Source organism: Megascapheus bottae, chromosome 9 (genome assembly GCF_031878675.1).
Source record: "Megascapheus bottae isolate mThoBot1 chromosome 9, mThoBot2.hap1, whole genome shotgun sequence".
NCBI lineage: Eukaryota > Metazoa > Chordata > Mammalia > Rodentia > Geomyidae > Megascapheus > Megascapheus bottae.
The window spans coordinates 7,791,053-7,808,158 of record NC_143517.1 but is presented as its reverse complement, the minus strand read 5'-3'; the positions used below and the strand labels follow the sequence as shown (position 1 = coordinate 7,808,158).

At 41.8% G+C, this 17,106-nt stretch overlaps 1 protein-coding gene across 5 annotated transcripts in view; it reads right to left on the bottom strand.

The window, feature by feature from the left end:
• Positions 1-17,106, bottom strand: part of Lyn (LYN proto-oncogene, Src family tyrosine kinase) — a 134,856-nt gene that overhangs the window by 94,141 nt on the left and 23,609 nt on the right. The window contains exon 1 of one of the 5 annotated variants that reach the window (XM_090338834.1): positions 6,666-7,366. The exons of the other annotated variants lie outside the window; for them this stretch is intronic. The gene's annotated coding sequence lies outside the window, so the exon portion shown is untranslated. Of the gene's footprint in view, positions 1-6,665; positions 7,367-17,106 lie in introns of those variants that run through there. 5 annotated transcript variants of the gene reach the window in all.

The window sequence follows — 17,106 nt, the reverse complement described above, 5'->3', positions numbered from 1 at the left end:
TAAAGTCATACTTCCTAATCATATGCCTTAGTTACTTATGATAAGTAAAATGTGCTGTTAGATTAAACGTATAAAATAAGAAGACAAAGTACATCTTATAATATGGCCTTGAGTTTGTATATACACATATACATATATTTGTGTAGGGAGTGTGTAACTGGCAGAACTGCTTCTAATCAATGGTTCAATAACTCCAGTAGGTAAAAAGTAGGTGGAGCAGTGGATCCATAAAGTGTGCACCTTTCAATGGATTATTGAAGAGTCATTGAAATAGAGGCTAAGAGTGCTCGATCTGGTGATAGAGTCTGGGTGAGGCAGTAGAAGTCTGCTATTTTATGTTAAAGCTTCTTAGCTATTTTGATTTTTAAATAGTTAACCTGTAAAAACCAAAAATAAATTTCCATTTGTGGAGGCTGTATGCATGTTTTAACTCATGTATACATTGAGAACATAAGAACCAATTTGTTTTGACAGGCACTGGTGGCTCGTGCCTGATTCTCGCTACGCAGGAAGCTGTCTTGGAAAATCATGTTCCACAGGCAGACCAAGCATAAAACCCTGCAAGATTCATCCCCAGTTATCCAGGAAAATGACAGGTGGAGGCATGGCTCAAGTGATAAGAGCACCCTATGTGAGTAAAAAAGGCCCATAGAGATGGAGGGACCTTGAGTTCAAGGGTTAGTACTGTCAGAGAGAGAGGGAAAGAGAGGGAGAGAGGGGGAGAGAGAGAGGGGGGAGAGAGAGAGGGGGGGAGAGGGGGGGGGGGAGAGAGAGAGAGAGAGAGAGAGAGAGAGAGAGAGAGAGAGAGAGAGAGAGAGAGAGAGAGATTACTTTTAAAAATATCTAGTAGAGCCAGGTGCTGGTGGCTCATACCTGTAATCCTAGTTAGTAAGGAGACTGAGATCTGAGGATTGAGGTTCAAAGCCAGCCTGGGCATAAATGTCCTTGATACTCTCATCTCCGATTAACCACAAGAAACCTGGAAGTGGTGCTGTGGCTCAAAGTATAGACCAGTAACCTTAAGCTGAAGAGTTCAGGGACAATGCCCAGGACCAAAGTTCAAGCCCCGTAACTGACCAAAAATAAATAAATAAATAAATAAATAAATAAATAAATAAATAAATGAAAACACATACAATGTGACTTGTCAAAAATTGCTTTATTTACAGCCTATTTATGCAAAAAGCTTGGAAGAAATATAAAAATATAATTTAAATACGAGTTAACGCATCTATGCTTCAACAATGGGTAGTTTTTCATTTTCTCTTTTCACCTTGCCAATAAGTCCACCATGAGCTGTAATGTCTTATTTTCATAAAAATGGAACTGTAAAGATTTGAAATCAAACAGCCAGTCCTTTCCTGATTCCATCCAGGGCATGCAATATGGTTCTTGTCCTCAGTACTTGGAGACAAGCAGGCCTACAGATTTCTTACTATTCTGCTGCAATCCTAGAAGTTCTCATTTACTGAAAGTAACCAAAAGCATGGAAAATTCTCCATCAAAGCTTTGGGCTTATAGTAAGAGGTAAGGGTGAAAGCCTGGCAATGATTTGAACCTAGGTCAAGAATCTAAACAGTAACCACACAGCAGCGACTTCTTACATGGCTTGTGTCTGCAGTGCACGATATCCAAAGATGGAAAAGAGAAAACCGAGGACACAGCCAGATCTGCCATTATTATCTTATAAACAAGGACCACCAAGAAGTGCTACAAGACTTGGAGAAGGAAAAAAATGTATAAAAGCACTGTTCTCAGTCAAGCACTGGTAGCTCACGTTTGTAATCCTAGCTATTCAGGAGTCTGAGATCTAAGAGTGGCAGTTCAAAGCCTGGCCAGGAAAGTCCATGAGACTCATTATCTCCAATAAACTACTCAGAAATAGCTGGAAGTGGTGCTGTGGTTCAAGTGGTAGAGCATTAGTCTTGAGAACAAAGAGAGGTGCAGGAACAGTGTCCAGGCCTTGAGTTCAAGCCCCAGGATCGGCAAACTGTGTTCTCAAGCACAGTTACCCAACTGCGCTTGGAGGCACTCTGGGGTACTATAGTACAGTCACGGGAGAGCTACAAAATGCTGCAAGTTTGCACAGAAAAGGCAATGACCTCTATCGCACAACATGAATGCTCTTAGCTCAAGACTAGATTGTACTATAGTCCTGTGGTATTATATCTTTGTGAAACTGGGTTTTCTGTGGTGATTGTAATAAGAAAAGTGTCGCTTAGGGGCCGGGAGTTTAGCCTAGTGGTAGAGTGCTTGCCTAGCATGCACAAAGACCCGGGTTCGATTCCTCGATACCACATACATAGAAAAAAACCGGAAATGGTGCTGAGGCTCAAGTGATAGAGCTCTGGCCTTGAGAAAACCCAAGTGCTCACTGTCGCTTAAAAACTGACAGTGAGCATGGTGACATAAGATATAACTCGAGCGTGAAAAGTTGTGTAGCAAAGTACACACATTCCATTCCTGAGGAACTTTGTAAGATGTAACTTAAAGAATGATTTGACTAGATATTGTGAATTAACTAGAAGTCCTCCAACTTTGTCTCTGTTTCCTTTTATCGGAGCTATATTCTCGCTGTAATCACTTTTGCATTCACCATGGGCTCCAAGAAAGACCAGATTCACAGACAAGAGACTCATTTGGAAGGCAATCTACCATCAAACAAATAATGCCTTATTAAAGCAAACAGCCAGAATTCACGAGTCATCTTATTCCTGTTCTGTTCCAGCAAAAACGTGATAATTTCTAAACTCTTCCAAGGATACAAACTAAACTAATGGTCTGCCAGCTCACAAGTATGCCTTGTGGCTGCTTTAACTATTCAAACCTTTCTCACCCTCTGTCCCCAGTTCTTTCTAACCTGAAGCCAATATCTGAATCCTGCAGCTGGCTGAAGATGTACTGAATTTCCATGACCCAAGATTGGCATGGAATAAATCTCCTTTCTCTGCTTTTGCTTAAGGCTAGCACTCTACCACTTGAGCCACAGTGCCACTTCTGGCTTTTTCTGTTTATGTGTATTGAAACCAGGGCTTCATGCATGCTAGGTAAGCACTCTACCACTAAGTCATATTCCCAGACTGCACCATGGTCTTTTTATTTAACTGGGGATTAACTTAAGACTTTTGTACTTTAGACCTAGGGTCTAAAACTCTAATTTCAATTGTAGGCACTAAAAATAAAACAAAAAATAATTTCTCTGTAATGTATCTTTTTTTTTCCTAAATGGCACTATAACATTACACTCCAACATTTCTGTTATTAAGACTTCACTGCTCACTAAAGAAATCTCCCACAATCTTGCCCTCTGTGGTTGCCTAGGAAAAATTACACTCGAAGTGCTATAAACCAAGATTTACTGTGACCCAGTACATCTGAGCGGGGGAAGCAGTGGCTATGAGGGTAGGAGGGTAGGATAGGGTAGGGCAGGTTGCTGGTAAGTGGAGTGGTAAGGGGATGTATGGAATGATTGAGCTGGTGCACTGTGGGGAGGAGAAATGGAGCTCTTAAGCAGGGACCCATGAACTCCACCTTTCACATGCTTATACCCCTTGAAAGAGAAATGAATAGTTTTTCTTCAGGGGAAACTAATACATGAGAGGATACCTCCAGTTAGTCTCACATTTTTGCCTTAGAAATGAACATAGTTGTTTAAAGAAAAGGCACAAATAGACATTTGGGGGATCATATAAGGTCCCCATAAAAAAGTACAACAGGAAAATGAAGTATACTATTCCTTTGCATCTCTGTGTGTTACATGAGTTGCAGGTGGGCATCAGAGGCTCTCACCTGCAATCTTTGCTAAGTGGGGAGCTGAGAGATGAGGGTGGAGGTCAACTCAGGCAGAAAGTTCGCAAGATTTCACTTTCCATTAACCAAAGGAAAACAGGGCTGGAGACATGGCTCAAGTGGCAGGGTGCCAGTCAAGTAAACTCAAGACCCTGAATCAAAAGCCCATAAACAAACAACAATAAATAAAAATTGTGGCTGAGTGCTGATGGCTCATAACTGTAATACTAGCTACTAAGGAGGCTGACCTCTGAAGATCAAGATTTGCAACTAGTCTGGGAAAGCAAGTGTTTGAGACTCTTGTTACCAATTAACCACCAAAATGCTCAAAGTGGAGATATAACTCAAGTGGTTGAGTACTAACCTTAAGCACAGAAGCTCAGGAACAATGTTCAGGGCTAAGTGCCCTAAGACAGCCACACACAACAAATGTAGATTGTTTTTCCATACCCTCCCTCAGCATATCTCCTTATGTTTCTCTTTAATATAATTAGTATACAAATTTACCTGTTTTACTTACCCTTCTCTCAGGTACATATTGCCTCAGGGGTCAGAGCCTTTTTGTTTTGGTTTTGAATACTATTATACAAGGTGCAATAACCACACTTATAAATCTTCAGTATATGCAGAGTAATTAAATAAATACATACATACATACACAATAAATATTAGACATTATTTCAGTAGCATCTCTAATACAACCTACATCACTACCACTGATAAAAATCTCAACTAGCCAACCCACCATGACTGCCCCTCACCACCTGGCCTCATTCACTTCAACATACCCCGTGTGGCTGGCCCCAACCATGCGACTTCCTTCTCCCTGCCTCCCCTCCCCCCGCCCTTCTAAGTACTCAACATGTGGCATTATCATGTTTTGCTATAATTGGCTCCCTCATGCCAAGAATTTAGGCAAGTCCTACCAATCCTCCAAACCCAACTCCAACCCATTTCCCACAGCATTCTCTGTCTTTGGTTTTCTCTTTCTCTTTAGCCCCTCTGAATCCTAGAGACATGTGTCATAGTCCCTGCTGCCATGGGCCTGCATGAGAGACAGACTGGGGTCCATCTGATAGAAAACTCTGAATTGACTAAGAGCAAGTGTACAGCCCTCTCCCCAAATAAAGTGTAAACGGAGAACAGATTCTACATGGTAGATCATCCTTCCTCCACCACCAAATTATACAATACAGCTATCCAGCTACAAAGTCATTAATAAAACACCATTTTTGCAATGAAAGCAAACTTGAAAAATAAATGGGCCATATTTTGTGGTCATTAGCAATTGTCTAAGCCCTTTATGTTTCATTAGCCCTAATCATTTCAAGCTCTCCAATCCCCTCCCCTACCTTGCTCTCCTGAACTCAGGGCTCAAGGCTGTTACTTTACCACTACAGCTATATTTCCATTGTCAACTTTTTGCTAGTTAATTGGAGATAAGAGTCTCTTGAATTTGTCTACCTGGCTGGGAGTGGTGATCTTCAGATCTCAGCCTCTTGTAGCTAGGGTTACAGGCATAAGCCACTAGAGCATCCAGCCCTCTCCAGTCTCCAGTTTGTAATAAATGAGTAGTAAATATTAGTTCCCAAAACATATTTTTTGTGAGTCATGGGGCTTGAACCTACCCTTGAGCCAAGTCCCACTTCCCATTTTCTAGAGGTTAATTGGAGATAACAGTCTCAGGTCCTTTTGTGCCAGGTCTGGCTTTGAGCCTTGATCCTCAGATCTCAGCCTCCTGAGTAGCTAGCATTATAGGCGTAAGTCACCTCCCCCAGCCCTAAGACTTTTTATTTCAGACATATCTATACCATGAAAATATGCCCCTGCCCCATTCCTAGAGCCTCTGTGTCACTCAAAGAACTGGGATGAAAAAAATCTCTCATTTCAATGAATGGGTAAAGAGGGAGGAAGGTGGTTCCAACCTATTTTTTCCATTTATTAATAGCCGCTTAAACATCAGCTATTTACTTAATTCAACCTTATTTTCCTCATCTGTAAAACATAGATAATATTCATCTCTCAAAGGTTCCAGTGAGAATTAAATAGCAGATGTTAAATGCTTCTCCCAAAGCAAGCAAACAATATGCTATTTCCCTATTTCCTTCCCTGTCCCCTACAAAAAGGAAAGTCAGATCCCAGTGATATCATACTGAATGAAGTGAAGAAAGGTTCCTAGGACCTTTTGTACAAAGTCACTGAATAAAAACTGCAAATAAGCTGGGCATCCGTGGCTCATGCCTGTAATCCTAGCTACTTAGAAAGTTGAGATATGCGGTTTGAAGCCAGCCCTGAAAGGAAAGTCTATGAAGATTATATCCAATTAACCATTGAAAAGCCAAACTTGTGCCTGTGGTTAAAATGGAAGAACACCAGCCTTGAGCAAAAGAAGCTCAAAGAGAGTGCAGGGCACACAGGCCCTGAGCTCAAGGAGGTGGTGGGGGGAGGTTTAAGGGGAGAAGGAAGAATTGCTAATCTAATCTTTGTGACCTGGATCTGCTAATACCATCATTGATGCCATTTCACATGCTCTTTTCAACTCCATCTTCACCTCAGTTTTAGGCCTCTATTCACTTGACTGGAATTTAAGGGATCCGGATTTCAGATGTCTGCCCTGGCTGATATTTCTCTTTTGCAGTGGGCCTTTATGCTTGTCTTTGATTTTTTATCCTCTAGTAAGTGAAAGACTAAACAATTACTCCTTTTCAGTTTCTTGCCATATTAAATAATAATAAAAAAAAGAGAGAGAGAGACAAAGAAGCAAAGAAAGGCCACACAGAGTAAAGTACCCGGAACCCTCTCATTTGCTCAGGTGGCCAGGGAGTTACAAAGCCGCCTTTTTGTCTGAAGAGCTATTTTCCCATCTCCCATCTCACCCAGTGTGCTGGGCTCCAAGATCCCACTGGCACAGCCTCCCTTCCAGGAGTCCTGGGGCGTCTTGCATGCCTCCCCAGCCAGACTCCTGCTGAGCACGAAAGGGACTTGGCTTCCAATAGGAAGAATAAGATTTTCAAGCAGCCCCAGGAGGAGGAAGTTACTTGTTCCCACAGGCCAGAGACTTTCTTTCAGTGGGTGTGCTTTCTCTGTCAGAAACCAGGAAACTCAGTTTGCCTAATGATGAAGCCCAGAAGGGTTACAAAGGATTTTTCGGGAAAGCCTCAAGAACGCTGCCTGTAGACTATCCAATCCCTTTATGTTCTAACCAGTCCATTTCAAACCACGCTGACAGACAGAAGTTCCAGATGACTTCTCACAGGAATCGATTTCAGTGCAACACACTGGCACGCACAGAAGCACACACACCATCCCTCACCTCTGGAGTTTGTTGGGATGAAAGCCAGGGCCTGCTATCTGCTAATCACGTGCTTCATCTCTGAGTCTATGCATCTCTCCAGTCTATTCCTTTACTTTGATGAAAATTACACTATCAATTACCAGAGTAATAGTTATATTTCCTTCTCTTCTCACCAAACTCCATATTTGCAAACACTAAATTTTATCCCAATTTTTTAAACAGACAAAAACAATGTTCCATTTCCTTCTCCTTTATTTTCTTCTCCTCTTTTAAATCCATGAGTGTTTAAAATAGAGTTGCACACACTAGGCCCTTCTGACTTCCCTAACTACAGAAATTTCTGCTTTTCTGGTGATAACGGAGTTCCTCTTCTCTCCTACCATTTCTCTTAAAGTTATGACCCTCCTTGGCAACAAACACAACCCAAAGCTCAACCTTCCCTGCTGTCATGATGTCTGACTGACATCACTTTCCCCATTTTTTGATCTCCATGCAGACAGAGAATCCACACCAAAGCCCCAGTGCAGCCCTCTCTCAGGAACTCATCAGCAGTGGGTCAGAATCCTGTTATGCAGGTGGATGGCACCATGGTTGCATACACCAAAAGCTGAAATCCTAGGCAAATAGTCGACCCTGGAAAGTTCTTGAATCTTCTAGCTTCCATGGATTCATTTGCAATATGAGGTTATTGCTACCTGCCTTTCTGGACTATGGTAAGGATCAACTAAGATAATACCTCCAGACACCTTCTACGAGACACCTACCACACTCGCCATCTGGGAACAGAGCTGGTCAATATCACCTGACATTCGGTCAGTCACTCAAACACATTTTCTGATGCACTGGTCAAAGCAGCACATTCTAGAATTTCTATCAATACAGAAGGACATAGTATTTAATTGCTGCATATTTGAGCAACATAGGAGCTTTCAAGATAAATACCTAAGCCTTGACTCCACACAGACCAGTGAAATCAGACTTGCTAGGGATCAGGATTATTAAATCTCAGAAAAACAAGTAACTAAAACCTCTTGTGAAGAGTGCAATGAATAGTAAAGCTGAGCAATGAAAGACAGCACGGTTTGTTCCCACTGAGGCCTCCATGGAAGAAGACAGCAGTCTCCTATTTTGATCAGAGACATCTAGAGGACAGAGACATCTGAGTCAGGACCTTAGCTGCTGCCACTAACAGTCCAATACTCTGGAGGCTCTCAATCACAGTCTCACTTGCTCAGCTCTTCTTTGGGTTTTGTGCAACTGTGTGTAATACCTCAGCTTCCTTCCAATAATTTCCTCATTTTTGCTGATGATAACAGAAGAGGTGTCCACAGAAACTCAAAGGCCTGCAATGGGTAGACACGTCATTCAGTTTAAATTAGCTTTCCTTACAGGAGTCATGGTAGACAAAGGCTGAGGAACATGAATTTGGGAGTGTGAGAAAAATCTACCACAGCTCCTGTCACTGAACTGCCCAGGCACTGCCTTTCTCAGTCTCCGTGTTCAACTCCCTTGTGCAGAACAAGAAGCCCTATAGCTTCCAGTTCAAATGCTAAGGATTTTTGAATCTGAGGTAACCCCTCTTAAACATATAAGGGAGGTACTAAGAAGTAAGTACTTACAAGACAAGGGGCTGAGTATAACCTGTGACTCCATGCCCAACATGAGCACCAGGTGTGATATGAGAAATTCTTTTTCTTTCTTCTTGCTCCTCTTTGTCACAGCTCAGTTGTGCAACCCTCCCTAGACCCTCTACTTTATAAATCTGACAAAATCTTTTTAGTATATCCATGATATAAAAACTTGATAAGAGTAGATTCAAAATAATAAGTCTCCCTGACTTCAATCTTCATCAAAACTAACAGATATGCACATTTTTACCTTTTTTTTCCAGTCCTGGAGCTTGAACTCAGGGCCTAGGCGCTGTCCTTGGGCTTTCTCAAGGCTAGCGCTCTACCACTTGAGCCACAGCACCACTTCCAGCCTTTTCTGTGTATGTGGTACCAAAGAATCAAAACCAGGGCATCGTGCATGTGAGGCAAGCACTCTACCACTAGGTCCTGTTTACTTTTTTCTTTTTTTTTGTAATGTATAGAGGGGTTACATTTATATTCGCCAGATAGTAGGTGATTACTTCTCGCATATTGATACCCCTTCTCATGTCCTGCTTACTTTTTTGTCACATTTGATTCACACATACACATACTGTATTATTCCACCTTCTGTTGCTCTAGAAACACTAGAGGCTATATGACTTCATTTTAAAAAAAACAACAAAAAACTTATTTTTCCAGGGGCCGGTAGATGATGCCTGTAATTCTAGCCACTCAGGAGGCTGAGATCTGAGAGTCATCATTGGAAACCAGGACACACGCGCGTGTATGTCTGTTTGTGTGTGTGTGTGTGTGTGTGTGTGTGTGTGTGTACACTTGAGCATGAGTTATCCTCTGGTCCTTTCTCCCACTTATATAACTGCTAGGTTTCAACTAAAGATTCTTTTTTTTAATTTTTTATTGTAATTAATAAAAGGGTTACATGATATTTGCCAGATAGAAGGTGCATTAATTCACATACATTGATACCCTTTCACATGTCTTGGTCCCCATTTCCCTCCCCCTCACCCTCATCCCTCATCTTGTTTTCCCCCCTTCCCTATCCATTTTCAAATAACCAAATACAAATATATCCGATATATCAGATAACAAAGTGAGATACTGTAACAATATGAGATAACCAAGGGACAGCAAAAGAGATGAGAGATAACAGTACATTAAGGACAACAATCACTCATTATATGGCTTTTGTTTCAATATCCTGGAGGTCCTTTCAATTAGCGTCATACTATATGGCCTTATGTATCAAGGTTTTGCTCTATTGCAAATCTCTGCTAGGAGAGCCCAAGGTTTCTACTGCTTATGACAAATGAGGGAAACCATTGAGCCTAAGTTCCTTTGAGTCTGGCTTACTTCACTTAATATGATTTTTTTCTAAGTGCTTCCATTTCCTTACAAATGGGGTGATATCGTTCTTTCTGACAGCAGCATAGAATTCCATGGTGTACAAATACCACACATCTTGTTGATCCACTCATCAACTGAGGGACATCTAGGTTGGTTCCATATCTTTGCTATGGTAAATAGTGCTACAATGAACATTGTTGTGCTAGTGGATTTAGTATGTCCTTGTTTCTGGATGATTGGGTAAATGCCAATTAGTGGAATTGCTGGGTCATAGGGGAGTTCTATGTTTAGCCTTTTGAGGCACTGCCATACTGCTTTCCATAGTGGTTGAACGAGTTTGCACTCCCACCAGTGGTGTAGTAGTGATCCCTCCTGGCCACATCCTCTCCAGCATCTATTGTTATTAGTTTTCTTGATCCTGGCCATTCTAACTGGAGTGAGGTGGAATATTAGAGTTGTTTTGATTTGCATTTCTTTTATGACCAGAGATGTTGAGCATTTCTTCATTCAACTAAAGATTCTATTTTGATGATTTTATCAAAGTTTAATGAGAAGAGCTGTTTCTTTTTTTTTTTTTTTTTTTTTTTTTGCCAGTCCTGGGCTTGAGCTCAGGGTCTGAGCACTGTCCTTGGACTTTCTCAAGGCTAGAGCTCTACCACTTGAGCCTCAGCACCACTTCTGGCTTTTTTCTATGTATGTGGTACCGAGGAATCGAACCCGGGTCTTCGTGCATGCTAGGCAAGCACTTTAACCACTAGGCCAAACTCCGGCCTTAATGACTTCCAAAAGGCCCACCTCCAAACATCATACTCCAGTTATGTTTTACATTTTTAGTACTTTATAGTGGGTGCTAAATTTCAACAACATATCTTGGGGGACATTCAAGCTATATCTAAGCCATAGGCACATGCAACTTCAGGTGACATTTCAATATTTACACAATGTATAGAGCTATGCTATCAGGCAGGTACAGGTGGTTCACGCCTGTAATCCTAACTACTCAGAAAGTGGTGATCTGAGAACCACAATTCAAAAGCCAACCCTGGCAGAGAAGTTCATGAGACTTTTATCTCCAGTTAAACTCCTCCAGAAGTGAAATGTAGCTCAAGTGGTAGATCGCTAGCTTTGAGCAAAAAAAAGCTAAGCAAGAACGAGAAGCCCTGAGTACTGGTGCGCGCATACACACACACACACACACACACACACACACACACACACACACACACACACGAGCTGTGCTAGCATTTCCACACTTTCTCTAGGTTAGAACAGAACAGAGGTGAGCCTGTGTTTGGCTCCCAGTGCATGCGCTAGAGGAGGCATTGTGGGGTTCAGTACATGATGAGAGATTTATCTCTTCCTTCACATCTGGCACTTAGGAACCATTGTCAGGGACAGGATACCCACAGGGAACAATATCCCAGCTTCATAGACTGCACACAGGCCCTCCACTGGAAACACCGGTCCCCACTGCCTGAGATGTCCTGTGCACACCCTTCCAGAGTTGTTCAATGTTCAGAATCCGATCCTTCACACTCTCAAAGTAATGCAATCTGACAAAAATCCCTAAGTAGAAGGCTTAACCTTGGGGCATATTGTAAAGTAGGGAAACAGGACAAGTCAATTCTGTAGGGGGAAAGAACTGGAGCCCAGTTCCAAATGACATTAAAAACATTGATAAGTGGGGTGCTGGTGTCTCACGCCTGTAATCCCAGCTAATCAGGAGCCTGAGATCTGAGAATCGGGGTTCAAAGCCAGCCTAAGCACTAAAGGCTGTGAGGCTCTTATCTCCAATTAACCACTAGAAAACTGCAAGTGGTGGTGTGGCTCAAGTGGTAGAGTGATAATCTTACGCTAAAGGGCTCAGGAACAGCGTCCAAGCCCAGAGTTCAAGCCCCACGAATAAAACAAAAAACAAACATTGACAATAATACATCCAGTATTCTTTGTCTTACCTCTCAAAAACAAACAAACTAACTAACACCACCATATAATATTAATTTCCTTAAAACCAATAAAACCCTAGTCAGGCACAGAGGCTCACTCTTGTAATCTGAGCTGTTCAGGAGGCTGAGATAGGATTGAGGTTCAAAGCCAGACCAGTGAAGAAAGTCCTTGAGACTCTTATCCCCAATTAACCGCTGAAAAAAAGCTGGAAGTGAAGGTATAGTTCAAGTGATAGCACACATGCCATGAGAGCAAATATTCAGAAGCAATGCCCAAGTCCTGAGTTCAAGCCCCAGGACCAGTGCACATATACACACAAAATTAAACAATAATTAAGCCAGGTGCCAGTGGCCCATGCCTATTCAGGAGACTGAGATCTGAGGATGGCTGTTTGAAGCCACCCCTGGCAGGAAACTATGAGACTCTTATCTCCAGTAAACTACTCAAAACGGCCAAAAGTGGCACTGTGGCTCAAGTGGCAGAGTGCCCGTCTTAAGCATAAGAAGCTCAGGGACAGCACCCAGGCCCTAAGTTCAAGACCCAGGAACAGCAAAAATAAATACATAAAAATAGAAAAAGAGCTGGCTATTGTGTCTTGGGTGGAGCCCTTGCCCAGCAGGTTGGAGGATCTGAATTCAAACCCTGCCATCCCTACCAATAATAAACAAGCAAATAAATTATCCTAATTTTTAACCATTGATCAAGTCAAAAATTTTCTTTTCTGAAAACTGAGTTACCAAATGGGACTACTGTAATCTTTTTGTAATTCACAACAGAAGTTACCTAATTAATTCAAAGGTCTATATTTAATTAATCTAAAACTCTATGGTTTATTGTGTCAATATTTTGTGTTATTTTTTTTGCCAGTCATGGGGCTTGAACTTAGGGCCTGAGCACTGTTCTTGGACTTTTCTCAAGGCTAGAGCTCTACCACTTGAGCCTCAGTACCACTTCCAGCTTTTTTCTATGTATGTGATACCGAGGAATCGAACCCAGGTCTTCATGCATGGTAGGCAAGCACTCTACCACTAGGCCAAACTCCTGGCCCTCAATTAAGATAGTAACATGCCTTTAACTGTGAGTTCAAATGTGACAAAACTTAAAAACACATCTTATTTCTTGTGATATATATATATATATATATATATGTTTAAGTATGGGATTTTTTCTTTTTGGAGAACAAAATCTTCGTTCTAGTTGAACATAAAAGCGTTTTTATTTGTTTATTTTTAATCATTTTTTTTTTTGCCAGTGCTGGGCATGAGCTTGAGGCCTGAGCACTGTCCCTGGATTTTCTGAAGGCTAGGGCTCTACCACTTGAGCCACAGCACCACTTCTGGCTTTTTTCTATGTATATGGTACCGAGGAATTGAACCCGGATCTTTGTGCATGGTAGGCAAGCACTCTACCACTAGGCCAAACTCCTGGCCCTCAATTATTTTTTGTGTGTCAGTCCTGGGGCTTGAACTCAGAACCTGGGCTCTATCCCTGAGCTTTTGTGCTCAAAGCTAGTGTTCTACCACTTGAATCACAGCTCCACTTATAGTTTTTTGGTTGTTTATAGGAGATAAGAGTCTCACAAACTTTCCTGCCTGGGATGGCTTTGAACTGTGATCCTCAGATTTCAGCCTCCTCAGTAAGTAGGGTTTACAGGTACAAGCCACTAGCACCTAGATTATTTGTTTTGGTTTTGGTTATTTTTTTTTCCCTTTGTAACTCTAAGCTTTGCATCAAGCTCATTTGATTTAATTTCTTCTGATTCCTGGTGGAAAGAAAATAGAAAATGTTTGTTTCTTTTTAAACAGTGCTTGAAATGCAACCAAGCCCTTAAATACTAACTACTGAACTATATCCCTCCCCTGTCATATTACGGAGGTAGAGGAAATTTAGTTATTTATTAAACTCAGTTAGAATCAACTTGAACAAGAAGCTGGTCTGTCTTTTTCCCCATTTAATGCTGCAAGTGGATAGTACTGGACATGCCTGGCAGATGGTTTTTGAACATAAATAGGTGATAAGCCTATGCTTGAGGCTATAATGTAAACATTGCCCTGAGCTTAGTTAGGTGAATACATTTACTTAAAGCTGTCTAAGTACCTAGTACAATGTTAAGCACTTTGCATGCTTGTTTTTTTTTTTTTCTATCCTGCAATGACCCTGCAAAATTATTATTATCTCCATTGACAAAGGAGGAAATGGAGCCATAAAAAGTGCGAGAAGCAGGAAGCCATGAGTCAGAGCTGGATGGAAGTCTTTGAGGATGTATCACTTGCTCTTCAACAGGGGTTACAACAACCAACTAACTAAATAAAGCAGGAGCCTATATAAAGGTTGAACGGTAAATATGAAGGCTCCAGTCCTGCAGTCTACCTTGCAAGGCTGCACACTGCCCACACGTGGGTTTCCTCGCAGCAGGCCTAGGCTGTAGGAGCAGAAAAAATCATGTAGACTTCTCCAAACAACAGGAGGTGACCTATTCAGGAGGTTCAGGAGGTGACCAACAGACTTGTGTGAGAAATGTGTTACAAGTCCCCTATGACGGCTTTAGAGAAAACCAGAGAAGGGCCTAGTGGAGCTAGACAAGACTTTCTAGCAGTCATTCATCTAGAAGTACCAAAGTAGTGTACAGAAATGCAAATTCTCGTGTGTGTATGTGTGTGTGCGTGCGTGTGTGTGTGTGTGTGTGTGTGTGTGTGTGTGTGTGTGTGTGTTTCATGACTGCTAGGCCAAAGCCCTGAGTTCAATCTCCAATACCACCTCCATCATAAAGAAGAAGGAGGAGGAGAAGGCAGAGGAGGAGAAGAGGTAGAGCACTGGAAAAGAAAGGCGGAGAGGGGAGGAAAGGAGAGGGGGAAGGGAGGAGTGAACATCTCCCTGTTTTACAGGCAAGACTATGATCCTGAAGGTCCAGCAACAGAGCCACAGCCAAGTGGAAAAAACAGAATTGCAAGTCTAGGATCTCAGCTACTTCCTCATTTTGGGCTCTGATTTCACAGTACTATTGATTTTCCAAAAAGGCAAGCAATAAAATGTATTCATACAAAGTCTAACCAATATAATTAAATCCAGGAAGCTGCAACTAAAGTGTATATATTTGCAAAATATCAGGCAAAAATAAATAAATAAAAATAAACAAAAAGGCTAGAAGAAAACTGCAGCTTGGAAGGAAGACAGCATCTAATTCTAGACTGCAAGGAAGTAGAAGACGGTCGTAGAAAAGGCCCAGGCCCAGGCCTGATGAACATGGAGATAAGAGGCTGGAACCTAAAGCAGTCTCAGTCATCTACCCCTGGCTAATCTAATAAGTATTATAAAATCTCACTTCATCTAACAAAACCATTTTGTACTCTCCCAGTGTAATTGGCTCTGATGAAATCATCTTAATTCAAAGCAGGTAAAAACCTGGGCACACAAACAGATGGCCAAGAACCAAGTTCAAGTTTAACTTGACTCCCATTCAAGACAATCCCTTAGCTTTGTTCACCTTTTCTATATTTGTTTGGAACTGGCTCCTTCACTTTTTCAAGGAAATTGACCAGGGCAGGGAGCTTAGAAAAGAATAGCAATTTCCTTGACCATTTTGATTTTACTAAGTAAGTAAACCAGCAGAATTTTGTGCTACAGTGTTTTTGTCAGGTCTGTTGGGATAGCCCAGTCTCTCGTTGTGAGGATCAGTCTGTGGATTCCTCTAGAAGCCTAGAGATGGAGACCTTGGAGAAAGGTCCTGAGCTCTACCCAGCGGTGCTGGAGGACATGCAGATGGTGGAAGGGCTGTGGTCTCATCTAACTCCTCATTCTAGCCCCCGATTTGGACAGACCCACCTGCAGAATGTCTCCAAGCACTGAAGGAAATGGACATTTTTCACATGAGCCAAAAAGAGCATTCTGTTTCTTCTTCTACTCTGTTGAGGAAACGGAGTTCAAGTCCCGGGACACAGTACCAAAAGAAAAAAAAAAAAAAAACAAACAAACACACACACACACACACACACACACACACCAAACAGGAGGCATGACATGCTTATCTTCCTCTGCCTTTGCTTTTGCGATGCTAAAAATGGACAAACTCTTTACAGTAGGTTAAAGTCTTTCAACTTCAAACCCAGAGATCGGTGCATGCTACTACCACTAGGCCAAACTCCCGGCCCCACTTTATTTATTTATTTACTTTGCTATAAACTTGATGACTAAAATCTGGAAATTTGTTTGGGAATTTGGTCTCACTTTAGTGATTAAGAATATGATGGCAAGCCGGGAATTTGGCCTAGTGGTAGAGTGCCTGCCTAGCATGCACGAAGACCCGTGTTTGAGTCCTCGGTACCACATACATAGCAAAAAGCCAGAAGTGGTGCTGAGGCTCAAGTGGTAGAGCCCTAGCATTCAGAAAATCCAGGGACAGTGCTCAGGCCCTGAGCCCAAGCCCAGAACTGGCAAAAAAAAAAAAAAAAAAAAGAATATGATGGCTACGCACTGTGGCTCAACTCTGTCACTAATTGGATGACAGAGACTGAGGAATGGAGGGTGGAGGAGCCTAGGCATAAAAGTTCATGAGACCCGGGTTCCACTTTCTTTCAATGGGTAGAGTTGGTTGCACCTGCCTGGCATTCCAAGCTATGGAAGATAAAGAATAACTGGATGCAGTATTCCAAGCCTGTCGTCATCCGAGTGACCAACACAACAGGAGGATCAAGTTTCAACCCCAGTACTGTGAAAAATAAAGAAACAAAATAATGCTTTCTAAATAATTATCTTAAGCATACATTTTGTTTAAAAAACATAGATTAATATACTTATTTCCAATTTATTTCTTATAGAACTTCTTTTTAAAATTATCTGTCCTTTATTTCATAACTCATTCTACCTCATGGACATATTCAATTTCCAGGGAATTTTGGAATGAGAAGAAACTGCTACTTTATTATTAAAAATTCAAGATTAAGCACGTTGTGGTGGTGCCCTTCTGTAGAGTTAGAACGAAGGGAGGTGAGGCAGGAGGATGCTTGAGTCCAAGGCCTCAGGGGACAGTAAGAAACTTAGCAAGATCCTGTGTGTGATGAGAGACAGAAAGAAAGAGAAACAGAAGGGAGAGGTGAGAGGGAAGAAGGAAGAAGGAAGGAA